The sequence below is a fragment of the Falco naumanni genome, chromosome 9, assembly GCF_017639655.2.
Source record: "Falco naumanni isolate bFalNau1 chromosome 9, bFalNau1.pat, whole genome shotgun sequence".
Taxonomy (NCBI): Eukaryota; Metazoa; Chordata; class Aves; order Falconiformes; family Falconidae; genus Falco; species Falco naumanni.
This window is the reverse complement of record NC_054062.1, coordinates 44,895,715-44,909,349: the sequence shown is the minus strand read 5'-3', so window position 1 is coordinate 44,909,349 and position 13,635 is coordinate 44,895,715.

The following is a 13,635-nucleotide window of genomic DNA, read 5'->3' as shown; positions in this document are numbered from 1 at the left end:
AAGAAAGACGAAGGGAATGCAGTTTAGTCATTGCACTAACACAGGAGTTCTTCCCCAGAGTCCCAGGAATGCCCAAGGCTCATAATGTCTTCGTGCTGCCACATCAGAAGGCTTTCTGATGAGTCAATCCCTAATACTAGCAGGTGGGCCATCACTTTGAAGTCGGTCCCTCATGTTGCTGCTCAGTGCAACTCATGCTGTTTTGTCATGGGTCTGACCTTGACCAGCGGGATGGTAAGTGCCTTTACAGGATGTGTAAATAGTTGGATTTGGGGGGAAGAATAGGAATAGAGTGCTTGTGCTACTAGTTCAAGACAACCATATGTGATTTTGCTTCTTCATTCTCCATGCTAGTTCATGCCTTGGGCCAGGAGACTGTTGTCCAAGAAAATATTTTGCATAAGCAACTCTGAGCCTCGCTTTAATACTGTTCCTTACCATTCCTACTGTGTCCTGGGAGAACAATGAAAAATAATATGTTCGCAATGCTTAGATGGATACTGGAAACAAAATGATATCATGAAATAATTCTGAGTAATCTTTGTTGTAATGCAAGATGTTGGCCTTCTGAGATGCTGGGGAAGACCCTGTGCTGATGAAAAACACCCGTAAGCATGGATCGGCTGTTCTTATCTTAAAGACTCTGAAGAGGAAATATTTGCAGGAGGTGATACTAATGTGGATAGAAGAGTAGCATGGCCGCATATAACTATATATTTGCATATGACAAATTATCTTTAGCATTTGCTCTTTTCATAGAATTTAGTCAAATGATTTCATTGCATATTAATTTAAAATCCTGTTTGGCTCATTTTGCATTTACCCAATCCCTGTTCAAAGCCTGAAGTACATATTTAGCATGATAATGTATCGCACTCTGTAACACCTTCTTATCAAAACACTTTGCAAATACGAATACATTCAGCTTCATCAGATCTCTGTAACAGTATACACGGACACTATTCTTGGCAGCGAGGTTACATAACGATTTCCTTGAATTAGTTAAAACTTTCATCTTGAGATCTATTCTGGCACTTAACCCTGGCAAAATCCTCCAGCTGGCAGGACAAAGACATACCTCAGCAGAATGCTTTGTTGGGTCACCCAGTCACTCAGAGCGATCATCTCCAGAATACTGGAACCCTTGTACTCAATCCAGCCAAATAAAATATTAAAGAAAATCCCTTGTTCATGCTAATCCATACAGTATGAATAGAAACTTAATACATATTAGTATTGCAAACCGAGTATTTTCCTCGGACTTTCATTTTTAATAAGGTAATTCTTGGGTATCCTTATATGTTCTTTAATACTTAGACCTAAGCGTGCTTCCTTGTCCTCATTTTCCTCTTACCAAAGGTCCTGAGTCACACAGTATTTGGTTAGATGTGATATTCTTTGCCAGTAGGATCACTTCTTGTTGGAAAAGGAGTATGGTTTATGCATTAATGGAATGTTAAGAAGACGTGGCTAGCATCTGAAAAAAGGTGACAGCAGAAATGATGACTTCAGGAGCGATATTAATTAAGCCATATTATATCCTCTGAGGTCTGTAAGTGCATTTAATAAATATCAATCCACACACTTAAAAGCACTCTTGACTCCTGTGAACCAGAGCCTGTTTATTACTGTTTGTATTAAAGATTTTTTTCTTCCAGTCAGGGATTTTGCCACAGAAGAAAGAAGGAAGATAGCAGGGGATATTCTGAAGACAGAATAGTAGCAACCACTGTTAAAACACAGGTAGGTTAACAAAGGAGATACAGAAATAGCAGTTAAACAACACATCAAAACAGTACCCAAAACAAATAAAAGAAAAAGACCTGTACAATGGCTCTCTTAAACCATTAGTTCCCCTTTTTCTGAGTGGGCCTTGACTTCCATCCAAACCAGAGGGACACAGCAAACCCTTCAGCCTGCACTGGATGATAGTGAGAGGACAACAGAGAGATAAATTATCTGAAGTGGTACACAAAGAGCCACCCCAGAAGCAAGGTAAAAATTCTCTGCCTTTACTTCGTGTTGATTTTGTTGGGTTATATCAAATCAGGACACCAGTGCAATGGCAGGTCTTCCTTCAGCAGCACTTTGCAACTTTGTTTTGTGGAATCATAGAATCATAGGATCATTTAGGTTGGAAAAGACCTTTGAGAGCATCAAGCCCAACCGTTAACCCAGCACTGCCAAGCCCACCACTAAACCATGTCCCTAAGTGCCACATCTACACGTTTTTCAAACACTTCCAGGGATGGTGATTCTACCACCTCCCTGGGCAGCCTGTTTCAGTGCTTGACCTCCCTTTTGGTGAAGACATTTTTTCCTGCTGCAAACAAAGCATTCCAGAACCCCTCAGGCAAAGACCAATACTAATTTTTTAAAATGTCATTCATTTGGAAAACTAAATGGTGGTTGTCTCATCATTTCATATTTTTCCGTTACATTACTTGATATCTTGCTTACTGGAACTGCATAGGCCAGGTAGCTTTATTTCATTGCTTCTAGGAATCCTTTGTCTTTTACTCTAGACCCTGCTAAGACATGAATAAAAGGGAAGGGGGGAAAAAGAATTTTCATTGTACAATATGATACGTCTAAAGACACTTGTTTGCATTGGGCAATTCTTTTTCAAGCCTAGCATGTAGCACTCGCACTTGCCACCACTGTCAGAATCAGAGCCCCTGCAACAGAAACACTGCCAGTCATTCCTGAAACTAGCCACCAGCCTTAGTGTGCTCCAAAGTCTACGGTGTGCCATTTAAAAAAATCACTTGGGGAGCAAAGTAATAGCAGCAGGACTGCACTGCTGCTCTATTCCAATTAAGCCAATGGAAATTTTCAGAAAAGTCAGCTAATTGTGAGAAACAAAGAAAAATGTGAAGATGGATGTTTACTGAAACCAGCCACCGAGCGAAACAGCTCTGAACGCCAGCTAATTTGATGTCCACCAGGTGTAAATCTGCTTAATGCTGAAAAATCAGACATCAGGCATGCTAAAACCATACAGGGGAGACCATATGTTTACAAGCAGCCACTCCGTTTCTTTGCAGCTTGTGGTGACACTTACACTTTGTTCTCCCCAGGATATATTCACATTTAGGAACATGGTGGTTATTTTTGACAGTAACCTCAACATAATTTCGGGAAGAGCAGTATTTGCAATGATCTGCTTCACTTTCTTGTCTCTCACGCTTGTCTGGATCTGAATAGCTGAGAAGTAGGTATTTGCAACTGAAAATAAATTAGAACAGAAATAAATCAGGACCACTTCCATTATCAAACATCACCCTAGAGAGTAAGGTTTGAAAAGCTGAATCTCAACATAATCAGAAGACGCTCTTTCTTATCCCTCTATGTAAGCGTATATCCACCCAAGAGTTTTTCCAATATGAGGAAGAGATAAAATCCAGTTAATGCACAACCCTGCAAAACACTGAGCATTCCTGCTTTGATCCAGCAAAGCATTTAAACAGGTGTCTAATGTTATGCACAAGTAATCTCACAGAATCCTGTAACCCAGTCACATGTTTAAAATTAAGCATGTGTTTTAGGTCCAGGGTGACAAGGCTCAGCACCTTGTATGATTAAGTGACTAGTAAGCTGAAGAGGTTGTGTAGGAGTCATGTCCTTAATTGCTTGCTGACTTCATCAGCGCTTACATCTCCCTGAGGTTCTATTTGCTAATGCGCAAAATAAAGGTGACCTTTAATTCCAGAATAAAGATAGCTTTAGGGTTCCCTTTCCTATCTGAAACTATGTTTTTCAGTCTGAAAATAATGACAAAGTAATACCCAACTTGGTCACAATTTTGGAAGGATCAGTGATTAACTGACGTTATTTTTTGTATTCCTGATAAAGGACGAACGTCTGGAATACTATTCTAAAGACGATATTCTGTTTTCCCACTGATAGATCCAAATCGGTCCTCTCACAAGTCAATGATGCTGCTAAGGATCAAATGTATACCACTAGCCACAGATACACGTCAAATGTCAGAGCTCTGCTAATTCAGCAGTCTTATATGCGGTACTAAGCCTGCAGCAGGCTATACAACAAAATACCCTCGGGCTGAATTCAAACTAATTGAAGTCAAGGCCACAATGAATGCCTTAAAAAGGCACAATTTTCCAACAGAGCTTAGAATATTATTTTTTTCCTGTGCTAAATTCAGTGGAATGTTGGGATATTTAATGGCAACAAACAAAATGGAACTGCAGTTATGACCTTCAGCTGCAGCCTCTGGGCAATAAAATAATAGTGGAATGAAGCTTTATTAACTGAATAGCCTCATATGCTGCATCTACTCATATTCATGGCTTTAATTTAATCTGATCTGTGGGCAGATGTTAATTTCTGTTTCCTGACATAAGCTCACTGTAATTCAACCTATGGTCAGAACTTAGGTAAGTTATTTGTGAAGAGGCATGGACTGATTATGTCTTATGCAGGGGATGCAGTTTTGCCTTCGACTACAACTCTGTAGCTTCATCAGCGACAGATAGATGTGGATATCTAATAATAATTTCCATGTGCAGATCTAATAATAGTTAGACACAGGCTAATTTGTAATCAGTGTAGCAAAATCTTTGGGGAAAAACATAATAAAGCGTCTATTTTCATAAATGTTCACAGGTGGATATCCTGCAGATAATTTTTAATTATTAATTAACATGCCATTTTAGGCAACGGAATACTAAATTGTGTTGAAATGTGAGACATATTAATCACAAACCTTCCACCTAGTCACCATCTCAGTCAAGTCCCATTCAAAGTCTCTGACAAAAAGCTCTTGTGTATTGTATCGCCTTATCTCACACAACAGGTTTTCCCAGCATCTCCTTTAATAGAAGGAAGCTGATGATAATACATTATAGCTTATCTAACCTTAGTACGTGAGAAACAAATATTTACAATCTACTGACAACTGCAGTAGTGAAAATACTTCTAATTTTTACATAGGGGATTTTTTTGCAAGTTTTATAGTAACTGAACATGACCTGTTTTTCATTAATAATGGCTATTGCTAAATGCGTAATTTAAAGTATTACTTAGTTTAATCAACATTTACTAAGCTTGTAATCAAGACTTTCTTCTGAATTTCTACTATGTTGTATTTCATGTCTTTTTGTATCAAGAAATAAGTAATGCGGAACTTTTGAAGGTTATAAACTGACGAAGCTGTACAAGCATCTATGTCTGTTAGCATCAAGACAGGTGAAGTGCACAGGTGGGTAAGGTGTTTCTCACCCACAAATAAAAAGACAACACTGTAAGTACTGGAGAACCCTACAGCAATATTACAATTGTATGATATAGAATCATCAATACAACTATGGTCCTGGAGGAGCTCTGGCAGTGTGGTATTCATTGTAATTTAAAACAATAAAAATTAGATTAGAATTTCAGGGATGGTTATACTCACTCCCATAGGTAAAACAGGCTCACTGCTAACTTGTTTTCCTAGAAGGAAACTCACCTTTCTTGCCTGAAAAAAAAGTTCATAAAACAACTGCTCTTTTGTTTGTGGGTGGATTCAGCTATTTAGAGACAGGTAATCATGAGCAAATTATTTACTAACTGCAACAGAGCAATAGGACAATGAAAGTTTGTCAAGGGCAGGTTACCATTAATATAAATAAATACTGTTTTAATAGACTTCCTTCTCCATGCATCAGGTTAGCGCCCTTTCAGGGGCAGGCACTATCAACTAATTAGAATGTGTTTAAATCCTGATTGATAGGTCAATGCAACACACTTCTGCGTGCATTGCAAGAATCACAAAGTAATAGATTCAACCAGGTTTTTTTATCACCATCAATGAAGTGTGGGACATAACCTAGATTATGTTAAACATTCTTTCTGAAAAAGGGGGTTTCCATTGCCTTTTTTCCCAGAAGGTGCACTAACTGCTTTCTAACACCAACCAAAACATACAGCCAACCCTCTTCAATGGTTTACCTTCACTTTTGTGAAAGAATTCCTGCCTTCCAGACTCTAATAAATTCAGTATTGGCCATTTTGAAACGTGGGGCGTCATCTCACCGGTCTTCTCTCAATTAATATCAGGTTTCAGGAAATATTAAAGGTAGAGTTATTTCTTCTTTGGACAGTCAGATTGGATTTTCTTTCCCTTCTTCAGCTTGCTCTGATTTCTGCAAAAGTCCCATATTACGTTGTTCTCACCTTAGACTGATACTTCTGCAGTACAGAAACATCTTTTTTTATCATCCCAGTCTAAGTATAATAAAAATATCCCAGTTCTGTAGCTTGTTAAACCCTCCTAGTTGAAGGGCGGGATTCTTATGAACTCAAGACAGCTGAGGATAAACTGTCCCGGCCTGAGGACAAGCGGTGTGTTCGGAGTCAGTACTTTTCAGTGTTTCTACAGTGCAACAGAGGGCAGGTCTAGACTTGGCCCCATGGAGCGGGAATACACCAGGCAACATCCAAACAGGGGCTCCATGGTGGAACGAGAGACTGAAGGCAAAAAGATGTTTAATTCTCAGATAAAGTTTTCAAGTAGCTGGTTACAAAGGAAATGCATGGTGGAGGCTCAGTTATATCCATATTTTATTTTATTTTATTTTATTTTATTTTCCCAGTGAATGGTTTAAATATTCAGACTGGCTTCTATTAGACTGAGATCCATTGGATGTGGGTCAATGCACACACATTTCCTGTTATATTTTCCTGATGGTGCCCATATCTCTTGTATAATGTGTACATGTACTTGAAAACTAGACAGAGGCGTTTAAATCTCTTCTAAACCAGGCAATGTAACTATTACTAGAAAGTACTACAGATGGCTGACTAATTGAACCATGGAAAGCATTATCACACCATTTCTCAATTTAGAACTCATTATTCATTTGAGCTCAATCTGATTTCATTACTGTTATAATGTCATACGAAATTAAAGTGAATTTCAAACTTACACACCTGCGTGAGGTTATTTTGCAGTCCTCTGAACTATACGTGATTTCCAGCCAGTCCTACCGGGCCGCTGAAAATGATTATTTATTTATTTATTTGCTCGTTTTGGGAGGGTTTGGGCTTGTAGCTTAGTTGTTAGAGCAGAAGCCAAAAAGTCAAGAGGCGCATGCAGCCTTGGTTCTGCGACCTTGAGCAAGTCACATGTACTCTGTGGGCTTTATGTTTACCTCCATGCAAAGGGCATTCCAGGGGTTAATATTTCTACTGTGCTTTTAGAGTTTTAGATGAAAGGCGCTGTAAAAGCTCAAAGCATGACTTGTTGGTTTTTTGTTGTTTTTTTTTTTTTATATATATATATATATATGTATTGCTCCAGTTTATGTCTCCGGTATCCAGTATGGGGATTTGTATTTGTGCAAAGCTGTGGGACTTCTCCAATAAAACAGACTGTAGCAGCTACTTATTTAAAGTTCTTTTGCACCAGATTAACTGAATGCCTGAGAGAGTGATACTAGGTCACCTTCTTAAAGTGGCCTGAATACCAGCAGAAGATTAAGAAATGGTGGGAGCAACTATATTTTGTTACACTGGAAGCATTCATTACAAGCAAAGCGTATATGAGCGAAGTGACATTCAGTGACAGATTGAATTGCATTATGAAAAACTAAAAATGGCAGAGAGACTCAGTCCGCTGGAATAATAACTCTTGAAGATTTTCCATTTTGATAGCCAGTTGATTGACGGGGGGTGTTACAATAAGAAAATGGCTGTGACTTTTAGGTTGGAAAAAAGCCACCCTGTGATCTAACATACTTTCACCCTTGCAACAACAGCGTTACGATCTGCAGCTCAGTCGGTTTGCATGAATCCTGGATCATTCTTTAAAAAATTATCTAATCCTTAACTTTCCCAACAGTGGCACAACGGCAGCTGTAACCAAATACCCATCACAGCAGATCATACGTGATGTAGGAACACGAGCTACCTTTCATCTGGCCAGGATACAGTGCCACCCTATAATTAACTGTTGCTGTGACTTAATTTAAGATCATGTGTGTTAAAATATAGTTGGAGTTCTGAGGTTCTCAAGGCCTTAATACCGTCCATTTATGCAGCTTGCCTTTCCTCCTGGATTATCGTAATGCAGAACCTGAGTGTATGGGTTACTTTAAATAGCAGTTATAGAAGCATGCATCAGAGAGCAGTCTTTTGTGCTCTATTAGTATAGGTGAAAGAAGGAGAGGAATAGAAAATATCCAGGAGCAGGCAAAGCTGCTAGTGGTAGCTTTAGAAGTAGAGAAGCAAACATGAGACATTATAGTCCAAAGAAAGGCTGAAAAGACAAAATAAAAAAGAAAAGAAAAAACTTCATGGAGATTTTATGTTTGCACTGCAAGGTTACTTCTTATTTTTTGGCTCGTTTCCTACATGAACAAAAATGAACAAGTATAACCTCAAGGGTTTCTCTAGTCAACGTTAAGCAAGTACCAGTTTGTTGATAATGTATCATTTTATTTGAGTGATGCATCTAACTGATAGAGCAGAAGTGATATTACTGGACTATTAAGCACAAGAATTTGCACTCTATATTGAATTTCTAATATGCCTGTGTGTATTTTATGGGGGTTTTAATGAAAGACATGAATGCAATTAAATCTGCACTTAATGTGTTGCACTTTTAATATATTACAGGATTAATTTCCAGTATTATATTTCACACTGAACGGCAGGTGCTGATTGGGGTTTTTTTAATTTGGCTTTTGTGAAAGAAAGGTGAGGGGTAAGAATAAACTTCTGTGCTGGTTTTAGCTGGGGTAGAGTTAATTTACTTCACAGTAGCTGGTATGTATGGGGCCGTGCTTTGGATGCGTGCTGGAACAGGGCTGACAGCGCAGGGCTGTTTGGTGACTGCTGCGCAGAGCCTGCCCGGAGCCGAGGCCCTTTCTGCTCCTCTCACCGCCCCACCAGCGAGGGGCTGGGGGGCACCAGGAGCTGGGAGGGGACACGGCCGGGACAGCTGACCCCCGCTGACCCAGGGGATGTCCCATACCATATGGCATCACGCTCAGCACGTAAAGCTGGGGAAAGGAAGGGACGTTCAGAGTTATGGTGCTGGTCTTCCTAAGTAACTATCATGTCTGATGGAGCCCCGCTGTCCTGGGGGTGGCTGAACCCCTGCCTGCCCATGGGAAGTGGTGAATTTATTCCTTGCTTTGCTTTACTTGTGCGTGTGGCTTTTGCTTTCCCTATTAAAGTGTCTTTACCTCAACCCACGCATTTTCTCACTTTTACCCTTCCAATTCTCTCCCCCATCCCACGGGGGGCGGGGGGGGGGGGGGGGGGGAGCGGGGAGCGGAGTGAGTGGCTGCGTGGGGCTCAGTTGCTGTCTGGGGTTAAACCACGACTTCCTAACTGGCCGATATCAATGTAGAAAGGGAAATTATTTTTTTTTTTTGGCCCTAGTAACATCCAGCTGCGAAGGAAATCTACTTTGTCAGGATAGCACGAGCTCAGCCAGTCAGTCACTGGCAACTAGAAACCAGGTCACAGTGGTCTACAGCGATCCTGCTGCTGGATCGTGTTCTCTAACGGAGAACGTACATGGACAAAGGTATAAATTGCATCAGCAGCAACAGCTGGGTGAAATAAGATTTAACTGCTGATTGGCACCAGATGGTGGGCTATTAGAAATAGTCTAAAGCTGCCCTGGAGGAGCAGGAGCAAGCCTGAGAGCTGCTGCAGCAGGCAGGAACTGAAAGCATTAGTATGAAGACTCTAGGATGAACCATGTTGAGGCACTCATTCCTAATGTCTCCCTACCTCTTATAAATTTTAAGGGCTGTGAGCAGAGGAGAAAGATACAAATTATAGAAACAGATGGAGAGTCAGCGAGGCATAGAAATACAGGTGCTATATGAACAGATGGAGTGAGGGGAAAAAAAGGAAAGGAAGAGTGCTAAGTCTGAGAGTCATTGGACTCTGTCTATCTCTGGATGCACAAAATTCTGCAGGTGTAGAGCAGTTCAGTCTTGGAGGGGGATTCAGAAATTAATTACATCACTTATTTTCAGCTAGCTCACTCCTTCCCACTAGCGACACTACTTTCTTCCCTCCTCCACATGCATTAAAAGAAGTTGACTTGTCCTTGAATACATCTGACTGCCAGAAATTTTAAAGAAGTTATCTTGTGGCAGAGCAGAACTAAATCAATATCACTAACTAAGAGCCCTTATCTCCTTAATATCACGGCAATGCCTTTTTTCCAAACTCAGACCACATTAGCTTACAGATCAATGTTAAACACAATGGCAAAGCTGGAATGCTCTTACTTTCAGTCCCAAGGCTGATAGTATCGCTGCCCTAAAAGACGGTGCCAAAGAGGTATTCAATTGGGTTAACCATCTGATAAACCTCGACTGCACTCACCGAATGCCAAATCCAACATCACCTTCCCATTACACAGCAAAGCACAATCTCACCGTCTGACGTTAATTACATCAATTTCCCTTTCGTAGTAAAAGGACAAAAGATGGCTGTTATTTATCCCTGAGAGAGCTGATTGATGACTTAGAAAACTGTGAGCTAACTCTTAAATTCTAACTTACGGTACATTTCCGCTCTACCTTTGCTGATTCAGCACAAGGCAATGTCGTTGTCAAGGACAACATTCTGGAGCAGAAAGTGGCTCTGTGAAACCTGCAAGGTTTAGCCTGGCAGGAGTCCTTGCCGGTAGCAGTCTGGGGTTGTGGACCAGGTTGGCTGGAAATCTTTGGCTGACAGATTCACAAGTCATACCCACCGTGCCCAGGCTTAGCTGGGGAGGCAGCCTCTCAGCAGCAGCTGGATGCGGGTTGATGCCTTCAGCGCCTGAGAACCAGCTCTGTGATTAACCATTCGACTCTGATCAAAAGGCGCACATGCCTGCATCCTGACGGCTCACTTCTGAAATGCCCTGTTGGAGGAATTGACATTTTAAAGCGAGGCATGGCATTTCCTTCCATTTATCATTATGCTTTCTTGTGTTACCTTTTGGAAAATGAGGACTTAGTATTCCAGGCATTACTTACTGAATATCATTGATCACAAAGCACTCAGCTCCTCCGGTTTTGAAGGGAGTCTCTGGTTCTTTGCTGCAGCAGCATGTCTATTTGAAAAACAGGATTGCTAGGAAAGATTATTTATCATTTTCTCATTATATCCAGAAGTTAGAAGGGAAAATACTTGTTAGGTCAACTAGCCTGTCCTCTTTCAAGAGCAAGCGTTCTCCCTTTCACACATTTTACAATGGAGGCTTTGCAGGACATACATACTTTGGCTTGGTTGAGAGCATCCTCTGGGGGAGGAATGGGTTGCATTTTGAAAGATTACGTCTGAGGTGCCAACTGAGACATCGGAGTCGGGGTTAATAATTTCAGCTTCAACATCTTGTCCACAGCAACGCTTTCCTGCCAACCCCAGATACCACCCTAAACACTGACATTAAACAACGTCGATGCTTAAGCCCTTTCTGGTATGTGACCAGAATGAATGTGAATGTACACAAACGCAGCAGAACAGGCTGGGATCCCAAAGTGCCATCCTCCCAGGTGCCATCACACCCATTTTCTGCATGTCTTCTGGGTCACTCGGCATAACCCTTTGCTTGGCCTCTATTTCTTTTATTCAGTTTTGTTACCTCAGTTTTATTAGCTTTAGTTATCACTGTGTTTTGTCATAAAATCAGAATGATTTCACAAATATCTGCCAGCTGGCTGAGGAACAAAGTTGAATGCTTATTAGATTTTGAAGGCAAGATGTGATAAACTACCATTTTGGTAGATTTATGCAAGTCATGTAGCCCAACTACAATAAGATGTCTCATAAACTATTAGCTTTGGGAGCACTGCAGGATAAGGCATGCATTAAGCAGATTAAAAACAAATAGGAGGTGGCAAGAGACAACAGCAGCCATTAAAGGAAGGATCACAAGATCTATTGGACAGAGTCAACACCCTTAATGTGGAATCACTCTTGCGCAAAATTGAGTGTTTGAGCCTGCTGCAGTGATACTCAGAGCAGCAGCGAGAAGAAAATTGTCACTGGCTACCTTGAGAACCAGCGAATAATTCAATGCAAGCAACCACCAGTACCATGGAGCACTCCTGTCCTGGAGAAGCCTTTCTAGCAAAGCATCTGACAGACATTCGTACACCAACCATCTGTATTGTATATTTGTAAAGTAACAGGTGCTGACAATCTGTGCGATCATTGTTTTTACAGTTGCAAAATCCCTTCTTGCTTGGCTAATCTATTTAAAGGAATTTATTCTTTGACTTATCCAATACATGCAAAAGCTGAAATCTTAGACAAAAAAATGACTTTCAATATTAACACCCTTATCAGGAAAGGTTCCTGTTGATAGGAGAAAAGAGGCTTTACCATCTAACCTGGTTTTGAAAAGTGTTTTGGCCTGATTCCAGATGCTTGCCCTTATATGATCTGAGAAGCAGAGGGAGTAAACTCACAGGAACCAATTTCTTCAGATTTTTTTTGCACTCACGCACAAATACACACAAGAAAATGTATCAAGGCTACAGTCACTAGCATGACAGATGCACCCAAGGTCTTGCTGACATTGGCAGCCTTACAGGGGCAATCTGTATATAAGGACAACATGTTCTTGAGCAATTCCTCCTAATGAGGCAGGCATACAGATAGTTCCTCTAATATCTCTGGCATGAAGTCTCATCTTTTTTGCTTATGAACCGAGCACTGCAGAATCATTGGAGGACAATACTGAATAATAATAATAATAATAATAATAATAATAATAATAATAATAATAATAATAATAATAATAATAATAATAATAATAATAATAGTAATAATAATAATAATAATATAATGATGATTATGATGATGATGTAGTAATTTGCTAGTAGGTTGATGGCAGGCCCTGAAATAGATCCTTAGAATCTTCCTATCTATAATTTTTTTCCCCAACTGGAGACAAAGTAGCTTAATAAAAGGCTCTGAAAAGCCCATATCATAAGCATTTTACCATTTTCTGTGAGCATGAAATTACAAAGAGGAAATAACACAGACTGTGAAAAGTCATCTAAAAACTAATATAATTTAAACATGCCATATAAAACATCAAAAAATGCATCTACTACTTTTAGGAAGGGTTGTTCACTAGAAAAAAATAATTTCAGGCCTGCCCGTTTTTTACATATTTAATCCAAGGAAACGGTGGGTTTATTTTAGTAGGTAAAATTAATAATACACAGTAATACATGACAACAAGGACACACTAAACATCCTTCATTTCGTGAGTAGGTGGTTGGATGCATCACAGCTGGCATGTCCTCAGAAACAACGCAATCCTGTATCAAAGGTTGTGGGGCAAATATGCTCTGTTATAATACCATGGCAGTAGTGAACTGTAAGTCCTATCGAATAACCCCAAGAAGAAGAGCTGTGCAGTATGAAAGAAATGCCTTTTGAATATCTCCTGCCCTGCTTACAGTGGTAGAATGAACCCGGCTCATGGGAACTCCTGACTACAAATTCAAGGAAGGTTGGGGCAGTTTTTCCCTCTATAAAAGACTTCAAATGCTTTCTGGGTCACGATTAACCCATCCTTCATCCCCAGGGTTTTTGCACATGCTTCCTATCTCGGGTTTTGTGAAATGAACAAGAAAGTGACAGCTACTTCTCTCTTCC